This window comes from Gadus macrocephalus, chromosome 12 (assembly GCF_031168955.1).
Source record: "Gadus macrocephalus chromosome 12, ASM3116895v1".
Taxonomy (NCBI): domain Eukaryota; kingdom Metazoa; phylum Chordata; class Actinopteri; order Gadiformes; family Gadidae; genus Gadus; species Gadus macrocephalus.
Genome location: NC_082393.1, coordinates 15,266,627 through 15,282,875, shown reverse-complemented (window position 1 = coordinate 15,282,875; position 16,249 = coordinate 15,266,627). Strand labels below are relative to the sequence as shown.

The following is a 16,249-nucleotide window of genomic DNA, read 5'->3' as shown; positions in this document are numbered from 1 at the left end:
TCTGAGCGATCGCAGTCGCATTGTTTACCGACCATGGAAGTATAAGTTAACTTTATGAATATGAAAGATTGCTCCATATAACATATAATGCCAACAACATAGTAAATGTATGTTGGCCTAGAAAACAATTCATTTCAATGTTATTGCTTAAGAAACAAATTCCATATTTATGAAAAATGCAATCAATAATAGCTCATCATAGCTAAACAAGCAAATGAAAAATTAAATACTAACACAACTGAAATGTTTATTAGGCTATTAACAATATTATAAAAATGATACCGTAATGCACCCGTTCTTTGTCTTAGGATCTTTTGAATAAATGGATCAATAAATGGTGAATCGCAATGATCGCAAGCAGAGGAACGTGAGAGTCATTGAGCAGCAGCTTAACCAGTCTAAAAATCCAGCCTTCCGTGTTTGACGTCACATCCGGTCTTAGAGCATTCATAGCGTTCCTGTTCTATTTCATGCAGGCTACGCCGTCTAGGCTTCGCCTTATTGGCTTGTTGTCCCGTGCGCGTGGTTGCGCGCACTGAAAATGTTCAACTATGCACCAATCACATTCCCACGGTATTGCGTATATAAGGCGGCGCAAACCACCGCCCATCCTCCCTTTTCTTTCAGCCTTTGTACTGATCAACGGAAAACGAAGATATGACTTCCATTAAGGTGACCGGTCGTAGCGGCGTGGGCAAGGCCACGGACCAACAGCCCTTTTCAGGGCCACTGGAGAGCGCTCCTGTAAGAGCTGGCGGGCCCTTTTCAGGGCCTCAGTGTGCCTCCTGTCCCGCCTCCCTGGCTCTGGGTGACGGACACCGGGCGTGTTTCAGGTGCCTCTGCGCTGAACACGCCGCGGCTGCCTTGGTTGCCCTCGCCTCCTGCGCCGCCTGCCGCACGATGCCTGAAGAGGGGCTCCTCTCCAGGCACCTATTTTTCTCCCCGTCGGTGTTTCTCGCTGAGGCCATCGACATCTTCGAGGCCGAAGTTCCGGATGCCCAGCGCTTCGAGGTTGACGACGTCGCCTCCTTGGACGACGTCTTTCCTGACTCTGAGTCCGAGTTCTCCCGCTCCGGGGCTTCCACCGAAGCCACTATCGTCCCGAGGGAGAGACCGCGCCGGATGGCCGATCTTTTCGGCGAGATCATGGGTGAGGCGGCGGCCATCAAGGGCATCCCTATGCCAGCCCCGCCACTCGCCCCCATGTCGGATGAAATGCAGGGCGAGTGTTTTCGCACCCTGTCTTACTCCCGGCGGGTTGCCCAGTCCCCCCTGTTCCCACCGGTTCAGCACCTTTTCACCGCTGCGGGTGGGGACCCCTCTACTCTGAAGGCCCCGGTGAGGGCCTTCACTGACTTCACAAACGTGGAAGGGTGGGCTGATACTCAGGCGAGGGGACTCGCCTGGAGCCTTCCCTTGCAGCGCTTCTCTGTCCAGGCGCCGGATGGCGTCCTAACGAGAAGCCGCTGCCCCCCGACCGCCTCCAGAAGCAGATTGCCGGCCTGACGGACAGGGTGTTCGTCTGTGCCTCGCAGTCTGCGGCGGCGGTCAACAACATCGCCTTGCTCTCCTCTACCCTGGTCTCCTTGTCGGCTGGCAGGGAGGCTTACGGCCCGGAGGAGGCCGCGAGATGCCTGGCGGTTTCCCGCTTCTTCAGCGCCATCCTTCAGCTGTGCCAGCCAGTAGCCGTTTCGGCCGGCCGGCATATGGCGTGAGCCACAATGATCCAGAGGGCCATATGGCTCTCTCATACCGCGGTTCCGGAGCGAGAGCGGGCCAGCCTCGTCCAGGGCCCAATAGCTCCGGATGGAATATTTGGGCCCCGGTTCTCGGAGGTGCTCGCTCACCAGCAGACCGTCCTTGAGAATCGTTCCCGGTTCGGGGCGATTCTCACGGGCTCCTCCCACCAGCAGGCCGGGAGGAAGCGGGGTCCAGGCCGGTTCCAGCGCTCCAGGGGGCCGCCTCCGCCTCCAACCCCGATGCCGCAGCAGCAGTCGCAGCAGTAGCAACAACAGCAGCCACCGCCGCAGCCGGGGAGAGCAGCGCCGCGGGGCCAGAAGTTCCGCAAACTTGCTCCCACTTTTTCTTATTTTAACAATAAAGAAAAGAAAGACCGTTCAACCGAACAGCAGTAAATACACCCTAAAGAGCGATATTTCTTTAGATTACCTCTTTCCCCCCCCCCCTCAGCCAGATGGCTGTAGAGTGGCGGCCGGACGGCGTGTTTACATAACCTCTGGTTCCCTTTGAGCTTCGTGGGCGGGCTGGAGACTCATTAAAGGAGCCCGTGGATACGGACGCTTGTACTAATTTCCTAGTTTCCCACATAATCCCCTCTACCTCCCTTCTACAGTCTGTGGAAGGCGAGAAGACGGGTCTGCGCGCTGTGGTTACAGCCAGCGGACAACGCACGGTCATGAGTGCTACGGCTAGACGGCTCGTTGCCTGTTCAGCGGACACGAGCGCGGCGTCTAGACAGATCGCTGTTTGTACAGCGACTAGTTCTGTGACGTCTTCCACGCTCGCTGAGCCTCCTCCCTTTCATGGGATGCCCCCCTTGGTCCACACACTGTGTGGAGGCAGTAGGGGCCGAGGAATACGGGTTATTCCTGGACAGCGTTCCTCAGCTGTCAGCTCGCCCTCTCCGACCGCTATGCGTGTTGGCTAGAGCGGTGCGTTCTACCATCGTGGTTGGACAACACGTTGAGATAGGGTCATCCCATACAGTTCAAGCGTCGTCCCCCACCCTTTATGGGGTTGGTGTAGACCAGGCTACGGGATCCGGCGGCAAGCACGGCTCTGGCAGCAGAGGTGGCCGGTAGGGCTGGGCGATAAACCGATTTTATCGATTAATTCGAGTGTGTAGCTCACGTCGACTTGTTCAAATGAAAATCGGTTTTCTCTTCAACATCCGCAAACGCTTCCCTCTCAGCTCCCGTAGTTTGGAATGGGCTCAGCCCTCCCCCCGCACAGAGCGCGCATTTACCAAAGTGATACACAAACATGGCAGCGAGTTTGACAAGTTGTATACCACAATTTATTCATAGATGTATAATCTATTTTGAGGTAAACATAATTCATTTGAAATATATCTGTGTGGTTTAATAATTCGTCGATCTGTTGGTAATTCGTCAATCTTTTGGTAATGCCTCGGGGCTCCAGTAGGGGGATCGCACTCCTCTTCCTCATTCAATACAGACGAGTGAAGGAAAGAGCTGCGTGCGTGTGTGTTTTTCCTCATTCTTCTCCCGTTACTATTCCCTTTCTTAAGGTAATTATTACCGTTTGCAAAACACTGTATATTTATGACCAGTGTTGAAAGTTTGAATGTTATGTTGGCACTTTATCAGAAGTCCTCTTATCATTAGAAATATTTTATGTTTACAGAAATATTTTATTTTATATTTTATATATTTTACATTTTATGTTATGTTACAGGTTACACTGTTTACAATGGCAGGGCCTGCCATAATGCTTTTTTATGTACATCGATTTAATCTCTTCCTCCGCTCCAGCTGATCCTTCCTCTTCTGGAACGGGTCAGACAGGAGAGATTGTCCCTGGTTATAGTGGCTCCGGAGAACCGCTCTGCTCTGTGGTTTCCAGAGCTGGCGGCGCTCTCAAGGATGGCGCCGTGGTCGGTACCGTTCAGACCGGATGCGCTAACACAGGCCCATGGGACGGTACACCACCCGCCCGATGTATCGGGACGGTTGTTGGTCTGGCTCCTGAGAGGTTGATCCTGCAGGAAAAAAGTTTGCGTGCTCGTGCGCCTTCTACTTCATCCCTCTATGCGGCGAAGTGGTGCGCTTTCTCTGATTGGTGTGACAGGAATCACGCTGTCCCATCCCATTGCGAGGTGGGAAGCGTGATTGCGTTTCTACAGCATTTATTGGAGAAAGGTTTGGCTTTCTCCACTATCAAGGTCTATGCGGCAGCTGTTTCGGCTGGCCATGCGGGCTGTGATGGTGGACCGATCTTCAGCCATCCACTGGTGAAGAGGTTCTTGCGTGGGGCTAGACGGGCTAGGCCTGTTTCGCGCATGCTTACACCACGCTGGTCTCCCCACCGTGTTGCGCGGGTTGTCTCAGGCCCCTTTGGATGCCCTGTCTTTTAAAACGGCGCTCTTATTGGCTTTGGTTTCTGCCAAGCGGGCCTGTGAGTTGACCTCTCTGTCTGTCAGCCCGAGCTGCTTTTTGCTTAACGAGGTCAGCTCCTTTGCGCTGCTCAGACCTAATCCTGCGTTCCTCCCTAAGAACATTAATAGTTCTTTCCGTTTGAGAGATATTGTGCTTAAGGCTTTTCACCCCCCGCCTCATTCTAGTGAGGCGGAGGCGGAGTTGCATCTCCTGTGCCCTGTGCGGGCGCTGGCTATGTACTTGAAACGCTCGGCCGCGTTCCGCTCCACGCAACAGTTGTTTGTGTGTTATAGCGACGCTAGCAGGGGCCGCACTCTCTCTAAACAGCGGTTTTCTCGCTGGATATGTAAGGGTGTTTGCTTAGCCTACGCTCGGCAAGGCTTAGCGCCACCATTGGGCGTTAAAGCTCACTCGACACGGGGCATGGCCGCTTCAACGGCTCTACTCAGAGGCGTTCCGGTGGAAGACATTTGCGCGGCTGCGTCTTGGTCTTCCCCCGGCCCCTTTGTTTGTTTCTACATGTTAGACATGTCCAGGGGCTCACTCGGCAACTCTGTGTTGGAGTCCTGTGCCCCTTCTACGGCTTAGGAATGAAGGCATGTTCTTTAAAGCCGCATCGTTGAAATTCCTCTTGGCGGATGGCGAGTTGGACTTGTATGCCAGTATTTCTCTCCCTCCGTTTTTCAAATGGAAAGCGGAGTGGAGAAGCTCCTTATTGGAGAGTCGAACTTCGTAGCTCCGCCCCCGGTGGTAGCGGACCTAATGGAAACCGTATTACTCTGGTTTTTCCCTTCACTTTCATGGATTCCATGAAGGACGGGTTGGGGCCGGACTCACTTTTTTCTCTTGATCATCGCCTTGCGAAGCCTAGACGGCGTAGCCTACATGAAATAGAACGATAGTTATGATATTATAACTCTAGTTCTATGATTGTAGGCGTAGCCGTCTAGTTTCCCACCTGCTGTACCCTGCAAATGCTGAAGAATAGCGTGGAGGATGGGCGGCGGTTTGCGCCGCCTTATATGCACGGTGCCGTGGGAATGTGGGCGGTGCCCACGTTGATTGGTGCATAGTTGAACATTTTCAGTGCGCGCAAGCACGCGCACGGGACAAGCCCATAAGGCGAAGCCTAGACGGCTACGCCTACAATCATAGAACTAGAGTTATAATATCATAACTATCGTTCGTCTTTGTGATTGTGTCATGAAATTGGCTAGTCGTTGTTTATTGTTAGCTACATTAGCCTCTTCAGCAAACCAGCCCGAAAAGAAACAACACAACTTTACATTGTATTGCACGCAGAGCAAGACCATGCAATGCATTAATTGGTGACCGGAATAAAGTAGCAATGTAATCAAGTGTGTAAGAGCATTTAAAATCGACATTAAAATGACCTACGTGGTACAAATACAAAAAAAAATTAATCTCTTACCGGGCACATCTATTTGGTTGAGAGCATCATCACTGCTCTTGTGGGGTATACTACGAACCTCACTGAACATACCCAGGCTTTCTTGGGAAAACCTGGCTCGACAGAGACGCAACTCGCGATCAGAGTTAAATGGTACTACGAAGCTCATTTAGGATTAGGTTAGTCGAGCCAGGTTTTCCGCTTCAGGTTCAATGCGTGTTCACTTGAAAGGGGAGTTTATCGCGTCATTTTACTCACCTTTACAAACTGGATGGATCAAGCAGTCTATATAAATGCATGTAAGTGAAAAGATTCTGCATATTGTCGATAAAATAATGAAATAAGCACAAAAACATAATCCCATAACCTTTCGTGAATAAGTATTCCATATGCATGAGAATTGGGACTTTTTAAGTTTAAAGTAAAGGCGCGTCACTTGGGAGATGAACCCAGCACGCAGATATTCAAGACTGACGCGCTACCTCCACACAATGCGCAACGGTAAGCATTGTCTGCATAAAGTCCAACAAGGACAATCAAATAGCGAATACCCTCTGATGAGAACCTGTATCTCTCATAAAGAATATTCTCAGGCAATGCCAAGGGATCGGTCCCGAAAGAGCCTCTGTCGGAGAGACCCCTGTACAATAAGGGCTCCGAGGTCCACGGGAACACCCAGTAATGGTGAAGCCATTGTCAAAGGAGGGGCGAAGAAGCTGCGCACGCCGATCTAACCTGATAGACTTAGCTGAAAACCTGCTACCGACCAGGTTTGGTTGAGAGCATAAGTGACCATAGTGATACAGCGACGCTAAAAGAGATAGACTTTCGTGTCCCACTTAACCCAGGCTTTGAGCGCAACATACCTCGCTAACCCACTAATCGAGGTTCGTAGTACAGGCCACTGGTCTACTCTCAGATTTTTGAAAGATGAAGACAAAAAGGGGACGTGCCTTCGAGAAATGCCGCAAGAAAGCTGGGAGATCTTCGACTTTCGACTCGGAAGTCTGGCGTTAGAGGATTCAGGAACACACCATTACAACAAACATGTTATCCGCGAGGTATTTTTGGACAACGGCGAAAGCTTAGTTTATTGAAGATTTATTTATTGATCTTTGTTTATTGTGCGCGTTCATCTTTTTTCTTGGATTTATTAGCAGGCTACACCGTGTCGGGCTGTAATGAGGTCACAATGCTAAAATGTAGCTGACGCGGCTATCGACATTCGGCTTAAACCCCCCCCCCCCCTCCACCAAGGGTACTGTCGGCGGTAGAAACGCGAGCCGTAACTGAGCTGCGCCAAACCGCACCTTCACTACTCCACCAAGCCACATTCTTTGTATATTGCATTTTCATAAATAAGACATGATGCATTTCCAGTTTTATAACTGATTGTCTCATTTTGTTTACAAGTTGCGGATGGAGTCTGGAGATGATGTGGGGTACTTATTGTTAACTGTTTACATCTTATATTACGCAGTTCAGGCTGTTGCAGCTAGCTCAGGGGAGAGACTGTATGACACTAGGTGGTACAACCTGAGACATGCACAATAAAAAAGGGTTGGGGTTATTTTTTTTCTTTTCCGTTCATTGTACCAAACTCGTACCGAACCGTGATGTCTGAACTGAGGTATGAACCGAACTGTGACTTCAGTGTTTGAAACTGAAACTACAAGCTCAGCAACATTAAAAAACAGACTTCAACCCTAAAACCAGGGTTGTCTCTAATCATATTCATCGGTACCCCAGCGGGGAAGAGTTTTTTTAAGTCTGCGTGAGCCTGTTCCCGTGTTTCAGATGTATTTATAGGGGTAGTTCGGAATTTTGGACATAGGGCCTGATTCCCAAGATAGCCTTGGTGTTCTTTATCATTGGAGACAGTTTTCAACACATTTTATGCAGTCCTTCTAGTTGCAGAGTTTGCTTGTGCTAGGCTAGTGCATAGCAACGGGCAATGCCTGCTAATAAAAACAGTCTTATCCACCCACTCCACAGTACACCCGAGGCAAATCAACTATGAAATGTGTTAAACTGTCTCCAATGATAAAGAACACCAAGGCTAACTTGGGAATCAGGCCCTATGTCCAAAATTCCGAACTACCCCTTTAAGACCACGGCTCCACTAATGAAACAGACCTGAAGCCAGACTGCAGAAAGAGGGCAGAGCGTGAGAAATGGGCTACATGGAAGCACGCCGGCAGACGACACGACAGGCTCCAGACGTATGATGTGCTTCTCTGGAGGCCAACAGAGAAAAGCATTTCTCATCTAGGTCTCCCGGGGGGTACGGAAAAACACATAGCAATGATGAGATTCAGCTGCGCAAAACGCCAACGGCGGGTGTCAGAGCAGCGGTTTGTGGGGAGAATAGTGGTAGAAGGGTGCCCTCATTCAATGGGTCATCTGCATTCAGTGCATGGGCTTACCATGCTCAAGTATGGGGTTTGGGTATAAGGAGGAAAGAGAAGAGGGGAGAGGAGAGGAGGGGAGGGTAGAGGTGGGTAGAGGAGGGGAGCAGAGAGGAGAGAGGCAGGGCGGAGGGCATAATTAGGGATGGGAATCGAGAACCGGTTCTTGTTCAGAACCGGTTCCGAGTCAACCGATTCCTTGGAATCATTAGCAAGCCTGCTTAACGATTCCGCTTATCGGTTCCGGTCGCGGCAAATGCGTCATGACGTCACACACACGCTGCTTTTGTTTTGGTTCAGAACGCAGCAAACATGGCGCCGCCGAGGAAGAATCGCATTGTGTGTTCACACCAAACGCGACGGGGCGACAAGATCCCATACAAAGTGAACGTAGAGACGCGTATAAGGGCGAAATTTTCGCGGGAGAAAACCGGCGACAAAAACCGTGATGACAGCCAATCAGCGTTCAACAGCGTGATAACTGAGTGACTTGTGTAACGTAACAGCCAATCAGCGTTCAGCCGTCAAACTCAGTGCAGTGCAGTCCGGGGTGACTGCGGCATGGAGGAGAAAGTGATTGTTGCAGTTTGCGACTCCCGGAGCTCTATATATAATAGTATATAATATATTATAATTGTATATATAATATCACGGCCAACAGCTCTGTCGTCTCCGGATGGCCGTACCGCGGGGAGCTCTCATAGGGATTGGGCTTCTCGGGATTTGTTTACCGGCATTGCTATGGTTTCCGGTCTTGTGTGTTCCAACGGTTTAATAGGTAGGCCCATCTAATAAATCTCTGTCTAATCAATGCTTCATTTTGTTTATGTCAGTTGAATTTTGTTACAAGTTGAATGCAAATGAGCACTGTTAGCATTCCAAAAGGCACAAGCTCTTACTTGGCTGTTTTCAGTCTGTGTTTTTAGTTGTATGGCACATAATGATGGCATATATTTTTATATATTTTTTCGTCTAGACCAATTGATTTGAAAATGTACAATTTCCTAATACTAGAAGCACTTCTGATCAGATATTAAAGAGATTTAATACAAACAAACACATTTATACTTATTTTCTCACCCAATGAGAATCGATAAGAGAATCGATAAGGAATCGGATCGATAAGCAGAATCGGAATCGGAATCGTGAAATTCTTATCAATTCCCATCCCTAGGCATAATATGCCTGAATGGAGGGGAGGGGGGTGCATGTTTCATTAAATAGCATGTGGCCTTACTGCCAAACAAATAATAATTATTGGTTGGTAAGAATATCTCTCTCTGGTTGTTTCATTCTCCCCTCTCACTCTCTGTCTCCCTATCCTTTTCTCTCTCCCCTCTATCACTATCTCTCTACCTCTCTCTCTCAGAGTAATTGTGTTCTACCGTCAGGCTCAGAGCTAGACGAGCAGATCCGTCTTGTTTTCCTTCCAACAGACTAATGACCAGCCTCTCTCTCTCTCTCTCTCTCTCTCTCTCTCTCTCTCTCTCTCTCTCTCTCTCTCTCTCTCTCTCTCTCTCTCTCTCTCTCTCTCTCTCTCTCTCTCTCTCTCTCTCTCTCTCTCTCTCTCTCTCTCTCTCTCTCTCTCTCTCTCTCTCTCTCTCTCTCTCTCTCTCTCTCTCTCTCTCTCTCTCTCTCTCTCTCTCTCTCTCTCTCTCTGAGGGACAGACCCCTTATACCGCCCCGCTCTATCCATTACTCCTTATTTACTTCGCTCTTAGCTCCCCCCCCCCCCCCTTTGTTGCATTTGTTGATGAATAACCAGCATAACAGCCCCGCACAGGCTAAAGGTCACACATCCAGGCATCTATGGCCTCCGTTAATAATAAAGTGCTTTTACGACGACAGACTGGGACATAGAGTCATCAAAGCCAGCAAGCCAGCCGATCAAGGAAAAAGCCATTCCTTCCAGAGGTGAAATAAAGTACATCGGTTGTTTGAGCGCAATTGTTGAAACAGTCAAACGGCACAAAATCTAAAAACTTGGCATCCAGCTTTCAAATAACTTACACAATCAACAACCCAAAACGAATGTGTTTGAGCAGCAGCAAGGCAGCGCTAGACGAAGCCCGAGCAGAGAGTAGTCCACTTCTTAACCTACCAGCTGTTTAGGAGTCCATGGGGATAATGTCCACACGCCTATGTGCCCCACCGGAAGACCAAGCAGTAAGTGGGGAGAGAGCCACCGGTGAGAGGTAACAACACTGAAGAGAGGGAGGACAGAGGATCAGGGGGGAAAGAGAGCACGCTGGAGACGACACGCAGAGAGAATGACAGGCTGATCGCTAGAAGAGGAGATAAGACGAGCGAATAGGGTAAAGATTAGTTCCTTCGAGGACTTTGACCAACTACTCCTTTCTGCACGTAGCCTACTCCAGCCCATGTGGCTTTCCTGTTAACAATACCAACATATCTTCAATAAACATCTGTATGATAAGGGTATATAATGACTCAACCTGTTTTTGAAGACACAAAAAGGTCAATATTGGATATCAGTTGGATAGGACGACTATGGAAAGGCATTGATATGTACCCCGAAATGCTTATTCATTCTAAATATTGTGGCCAACTGAGGTTTTCTATGGTCAGGGTTTTTTCTAAACAAGGGAACAGGGGCGCTGCGCCCCGATACTCCCGGCGTGCGCCATCCTACCGAAATGCCGACTGAACCTGTCAGACTTGGATCTGTACTTGCATGCTGCTGTACAACATACACTATTTCTCAAAACGATCTTTTCTCCGCGAAAATATCCCAACACCACCACCTGACAATGTGTCTGATCCTCAAATAACTTATAATTACTCCAAAAATATTCCGATCCGAATTGGAGTTTCCCAGACCGAGTCGACATGCTAACGTTAAAGTTATTAGCAGCTAGCTAGCTAGCTACTATGTATTTGAATGGGTTTTTGGTCTAGGCGCTAAGATGCTAAGCAAGTATACAAGACCATTCCAGTTCTCTCTGCACAAAGCTACGGGTTCCCTGTTACCAGGGAACCCGTAGCAGGGAACTAAATGGCAGCTGCACGGCCGAATTAGCCCAATAAAAGTGTAGTAACCCAGAGAACCAGCTACAACATAGTTTTCATCCAAACGAGCCGTCTTTAGCGAACGGTGAATTGCATTGGCTTCTACGAGCAGTCGGCTTTCAGCCGCGAGCTTAGGGACCGTCTGCAAAGTGCAAAACTGAATTGCATTGGCTTCTACGAGCAGTCGGCTTTCAGCCGCGAGCTTAGGGACCGTCTGCAAAGTGCAAAACAAGACAACAATAGTAAAATTTCTATAGCGTCGCCATTATTGACTCTAGAGCCCCAAAACTTGTTCCATAGAGGCATGGCACAGGAGGTCTACCATGACTAACGCTACCCTGAACCACCTCCTCAGGATCAGTATTGAGGGGCCTGCAATTGATCAATTTGATTTTGACAAGGCAGTGAGCCGTTGGGGCAGTCTCAGGAACAGACGGCTGCTGTTGTGATTTGTCCTACTTAATAAAAGTTTAGCCAAATTTTTTGAAATTTGTCGTGTTTATTTACAGGGTAAAGTTGTACAAGTCTACCAAAAGTTGATAGTATTTTAGTTTTTCAGGATGACCACAAGAGCTAGAATTTCTCTCTAAGATAGCCTCAGAATGTACCATTTAATCATTATTTTTTCCAAGGCTTCGCGCCGTGGAAGGGGGAGACCCCCCTTCCACACCATCCCCCGCCTCGGTCGCGTTGCTCCCTCGGCTTTGCGCAGGGGTCTGCTCCCTGCTACTTTTTTTTTCTAGAAAAAACCCTGATGGTAATACAAGATATGGTGCAAGCCTAAAACTACTATTACTTCAAATCAAACCTGAGATTTGTGTTACATGTTTGTTGGGTTATATACATTATATTCATGGCTTTGCAATACCTAAAAGATGATTAACGCTAATATTAATTATTGCCAAGCCTTAGTTTACAGACATTCGAAGACAAAACAAATAATAACAATGAAAGTAATTTCCCTCAAGGAGGCAACGAAACACAAGCAAATGTACTCAAAAGATCTACCTCGAACCTCTCCTGTATCATAGCATCCTAGGTGGCTAAGAGCGGGCTGCAGCCGTGTGCAGAGCGCTTGATGTGAAGCGTGAAGGTTCAAAGCCTGTGTCCGGCATGACAACATCCCATCAGGAGGCTAACACACAAACAACAAGCACAGGGACAAGAGCGCTATGCTGGAAATGGCTCCCTGCCTGCCGTCATGACTGCCAGGAGGAAGGCACAGCAGGCACAGGCCTCACAACACAAACAACACACCAATGCGTGTGCACACACAAAGACACACACACTCACGTACAAAAACAGTTAGCTATCCCTTCCAAATCGTCCACAAGTAACGACTCCCCTCGTAAAACAAAACATGCAAGCATGTCAATACTGCATATGAACACAGGCATGCATGTGCACACAAATACACACTGTCTGACCATTAATCGATTCTTCGATGCATCGCGATTCTCGCTAGAACGATTCTGTCTCGATGCAGATAATTTAATAATCGGAATTAATTATTATTATTTTTTATTTATTTTTTGCCTGCCTGCCTGCTGCAACATTCTGTTCGCCAGAGAGGGATAATTTTTGTAATTTTTAAATTATTGAATTTATCTTCAGTGTGTATTGGCCAATCTGAGTTGTCTTGACACGATTGCGATTCAGCCTACGCATAACATGCATGCAAACTCACAGCCAGACACCAGAACTCCTTCTAATTCAAGAGCAGCTTTTTCTTTAATGACATAGAAAACTCCGGGTAGGAAATGAGTCCTTAGCCCAAGTGAAGGAGTTCAAGTACCTCGGGGTCTTGTTCGCGAGTGAGGGTACTATGGAGCGTGAGATTGGCCGGAAAATCGGAGCAGCGGGGGCGGTATTGCGTTCGCTTTACCGCACCGTTGTAACGAAAAGAGAGCTGAGCCGCAAGGCAAAGCTCTCGATCTACCGGTCGATCTTCGTTCCTATCCTCACCTATGGTCATGAGGGCTGGGTGATGACCGAAAGGACGAGATCGCGGGTACAAGCGGCCGAGATGAGTTTTCTCAGAAGGGTGGCTGGCGTCTCCCTTAGGGATAGGGTGAGAAGCTCAGCCATCCGTGAGGAACTCGGATTAGAGCCGCTGCTCCTTTACTTAGAAAGGAGTCAGCTGAGGTGGTTCGGGCATCTGGTAAGGATGCCCACTGGGCGCCTTCCTTGGGAGGTGTTTCAGGCACGTCCAGTGGGGAGGAGACCTCGGGGAAGACCCAGGACTAGGTGGAGAGATTATATCTCAACACTGGCCTGGGAACGCCTCGGGATCCCCCCGTCAGAGCTGGTCAATGTGGCCCGGGAAAGGGAAGTCTGGGGCCCCCTGCTTGAGCTGCTCCCCCCGCGACCCGACCCCGGATAAGCGGATGACGATGAGGATGAGGATGAGGACATAGAAAAGAAAGATTTGAAAGAAAATAAAACTGAAACCTATTTTTTGCATATTGTGTTATATGCAAGCTGCATTGATCATAGAAAGTCATTTGTGACAAAAGCTTTCTCTCTTATAAAATATTAGATAAGTTAATTCATCTGTTGATGTCTTTTAACGATCATCACAAAAGTAGGAAGTGATTAGCAAACTCTGAGTAGCAAACCCAGATGTATATATATATTTTTGAAAATCACACATGGAAATGTACATAAAAAAAATAAAAATTGTTGCATCGAGATGCATCGATAATCGCTTCAGAATCGAATCGTTGACCTCATAATCGGAATCGAATCGAATCGTGAGGTGCCAAGAGATTCCCACCCCTACTGACCATATACAGTATACAAACCCACCCACTGACCATACACATACATTCAAACACAGACACACACCCATGCACATATCTTGACGGGCATACTCTATCTAACCTATTTACAGATGGGCCGCTGAATATCAAAGCTCTGCTTTGTCTTTGAATTTTGTTAGTTTTCATGTCTTAAGGGAAAGTAGCTGTTTTCGTTGTCTGCACCTCCCCTATCAATGTTTGTGTGGGTTTGTGTGTGTGTTTGCGTGCACTATGAGCCTTTGTACTGTTAGATGTCTGGTTCCTGCGTACACTTGTGTATGTGTGAGGCTGTATTCTCTCATGCAGAGGGGGGAATGGGAAGCTTTAATGTCAACGGTGGTGATCAGAACTGCTTTACTAATCAGCCCGTGCTGTCTTCCCCCGCCCCAACACGCACCTGTCTGTCCCTCCTTCTTTCTCCATTGGTCTGTCTGTCAATTTAACTCTCTGCCCCCTTGCTCTATGTCTGGGAAGCCAGGGGCCGTCAGTCAGACAATGTCTCACACGAATGCTCCACTAAATCATCGGCTACATTCTATCCAGCTAGTTCCCAACAGGCTACATCCAGTATCTGAAATGTAATAATACAACACTTGAACAAAAGGGAAGATGTGCAACAATGTGTGCATGCCACACACACACATTCCAAAAGTACGCAAAAACCAAGATAAGTAATTTGGAAGTTATACTGTGTCCACATGAACAATAGCCAATATATCCTTTGAAAGTTCATTGTTTTGTTCATTTTTCATTTTCTCTTGTACAGTGCCTTTACTCTGCGAGCCCCTGGTGTAGGTGGGGACCAAATGTCGTGATGGTTGAGTACACACGCTGCTGATGAAAAGATATGGCAAAGACCTCAGCATTATTACTTTAAGTTTCTCATACTTTCTTATGTTGGTACAAGATTCCCACTGGACCTGTAGCCCTACTTTGTGTGTGTGTACACGTATGCGTAACAACATAAAGCACGTCACACGCCCACACACGAACACACACACACACACACACACTCACACACACACACACACACACACACACACACACACAAACACACAAAACACACATACAACCACACACACACACACACACACACACACACACACACACACACACACACACACACACACACACACACACCACACACACACACATATACACACGTACGCAAAATATACAACAAATATTTTGTATTTGTACACAAAATATACAAAAAATATTTTGTATTTTTCTTTTATCTATCTAAAAACCGATAACATTTTTTTTAGATTTACTAAGAAAACAATTATGACATGAAAGAAAAATCCATAAATTAGAGGCGATGGCAGACAAAAAAGCTAAGGCTTTCCTTTGAACATTGAGATTCTGAGCCTCTCTGTCCAACAACCAATTATCTGGCTAGAGGCTGCGTCACAGCAGGAGGCGGCGCGGCCAGCACTGAAGATAGGTGGGCCTGTGGTGTCCCGGGGGGACGGCATCATCATCCTCATCATCAGCATCCTCATCATTGAGCAACAGGCCTGTTTAAAAATACGCAGCTCCACTCGATGAAGATCCCCTCTTGCAGAACCTGGACCACCACCGGCACACGCACCCAAACCCCCCTGTGATGGACCCATCGCATCTCGAGGGAAGGGGGTGGGGTGATCGAGTATTGGGGTATAGGGGGATGAGTATAGAGGGAGGGGGGTGGGTCTAGTAAGTATGGATGGAGGTTGTGGGGCTATTGAATACGTGGTTGGGGTAGTGAGAATGGGGGGAGAGAGGTGGGCCGAGGGTGGGGCTTATGAGTAGGGCGGAGGGGGGTGGGCTTAGGGAGAATTGGGTGGGTAGGAGGGACAGGAAGAAGCACAACAGGAGGAGAAATGGGTTGGGTAAAAGCAGGAGTTTGAGCCGTGAGGCAGGCGGTATACGAATAGGGCTTAATGAGGGATACAACCATAAATAATTTATACCACCTAATCATGGAATCGCGTGCTTGCGGTTCCGTAAACACATTTGCAAATACACAAATACATGCACCCGTGCACACACTGCCACAAAGAGTGGCACACAGTTCCTTCTCAATCGAGCAGCTACTTATCCAGGTATAGGGAGAGAAGCGACCAGACAGGATTACATTGATATAAAAAAAACGTTCACCCACACATACACACAATCACACAATTAAACATGAACGCACACACACACGTCACACACACACACACACACACGGCGACCCTCAGAGTAGCTAGTATAGACTCAATGGGAGTATACCAGCACAGCCTGGATGAGACCAGAGCAGAGCAGAGGAATGGGAGCAGAACGAAACAGAACAGTAAATGACATGAGTATGGAAGTAAATCTGTGCCATCGGATTTTGAAAATAAAAAGCCATTGAATTATAAGCACTGAATATTTATGCATTGAAATAACGTATCTGGATTTTTTTGCCTCCGAATTAACTCTTAAAATTGTCAA

The 16,249-nt window shown here is 47.9% G+C and overlaps 1 protein-coding gene across 13 annotated transcripts in view; it reads right to left on the bottom strand.

Annotated features, from left to right (window-relative positions):
* dab1a (DAB adaptor protein 1a) overlaps positions 1-16,249 on the bottom strand; it is a 161,341-nt gene that overhangs the window by 104,742 nt on the left and 40,350 nt on the right. The window contains exon 2 of one of the 13 annotated variants that reach the window (XM_060066872.1): positions 10,060-10,162. The exons of the other annotated variants lie outside the window; for them this stretch is intronic. The gene's annotated coding sequence lies outside the window, so the exon portion shown is untranslated. The remainder of the gene's footprint in view (positions 1-10,059; positions 10,163-16,249) is intronic. 13 annotated transcript variants of the gene reach the window in all.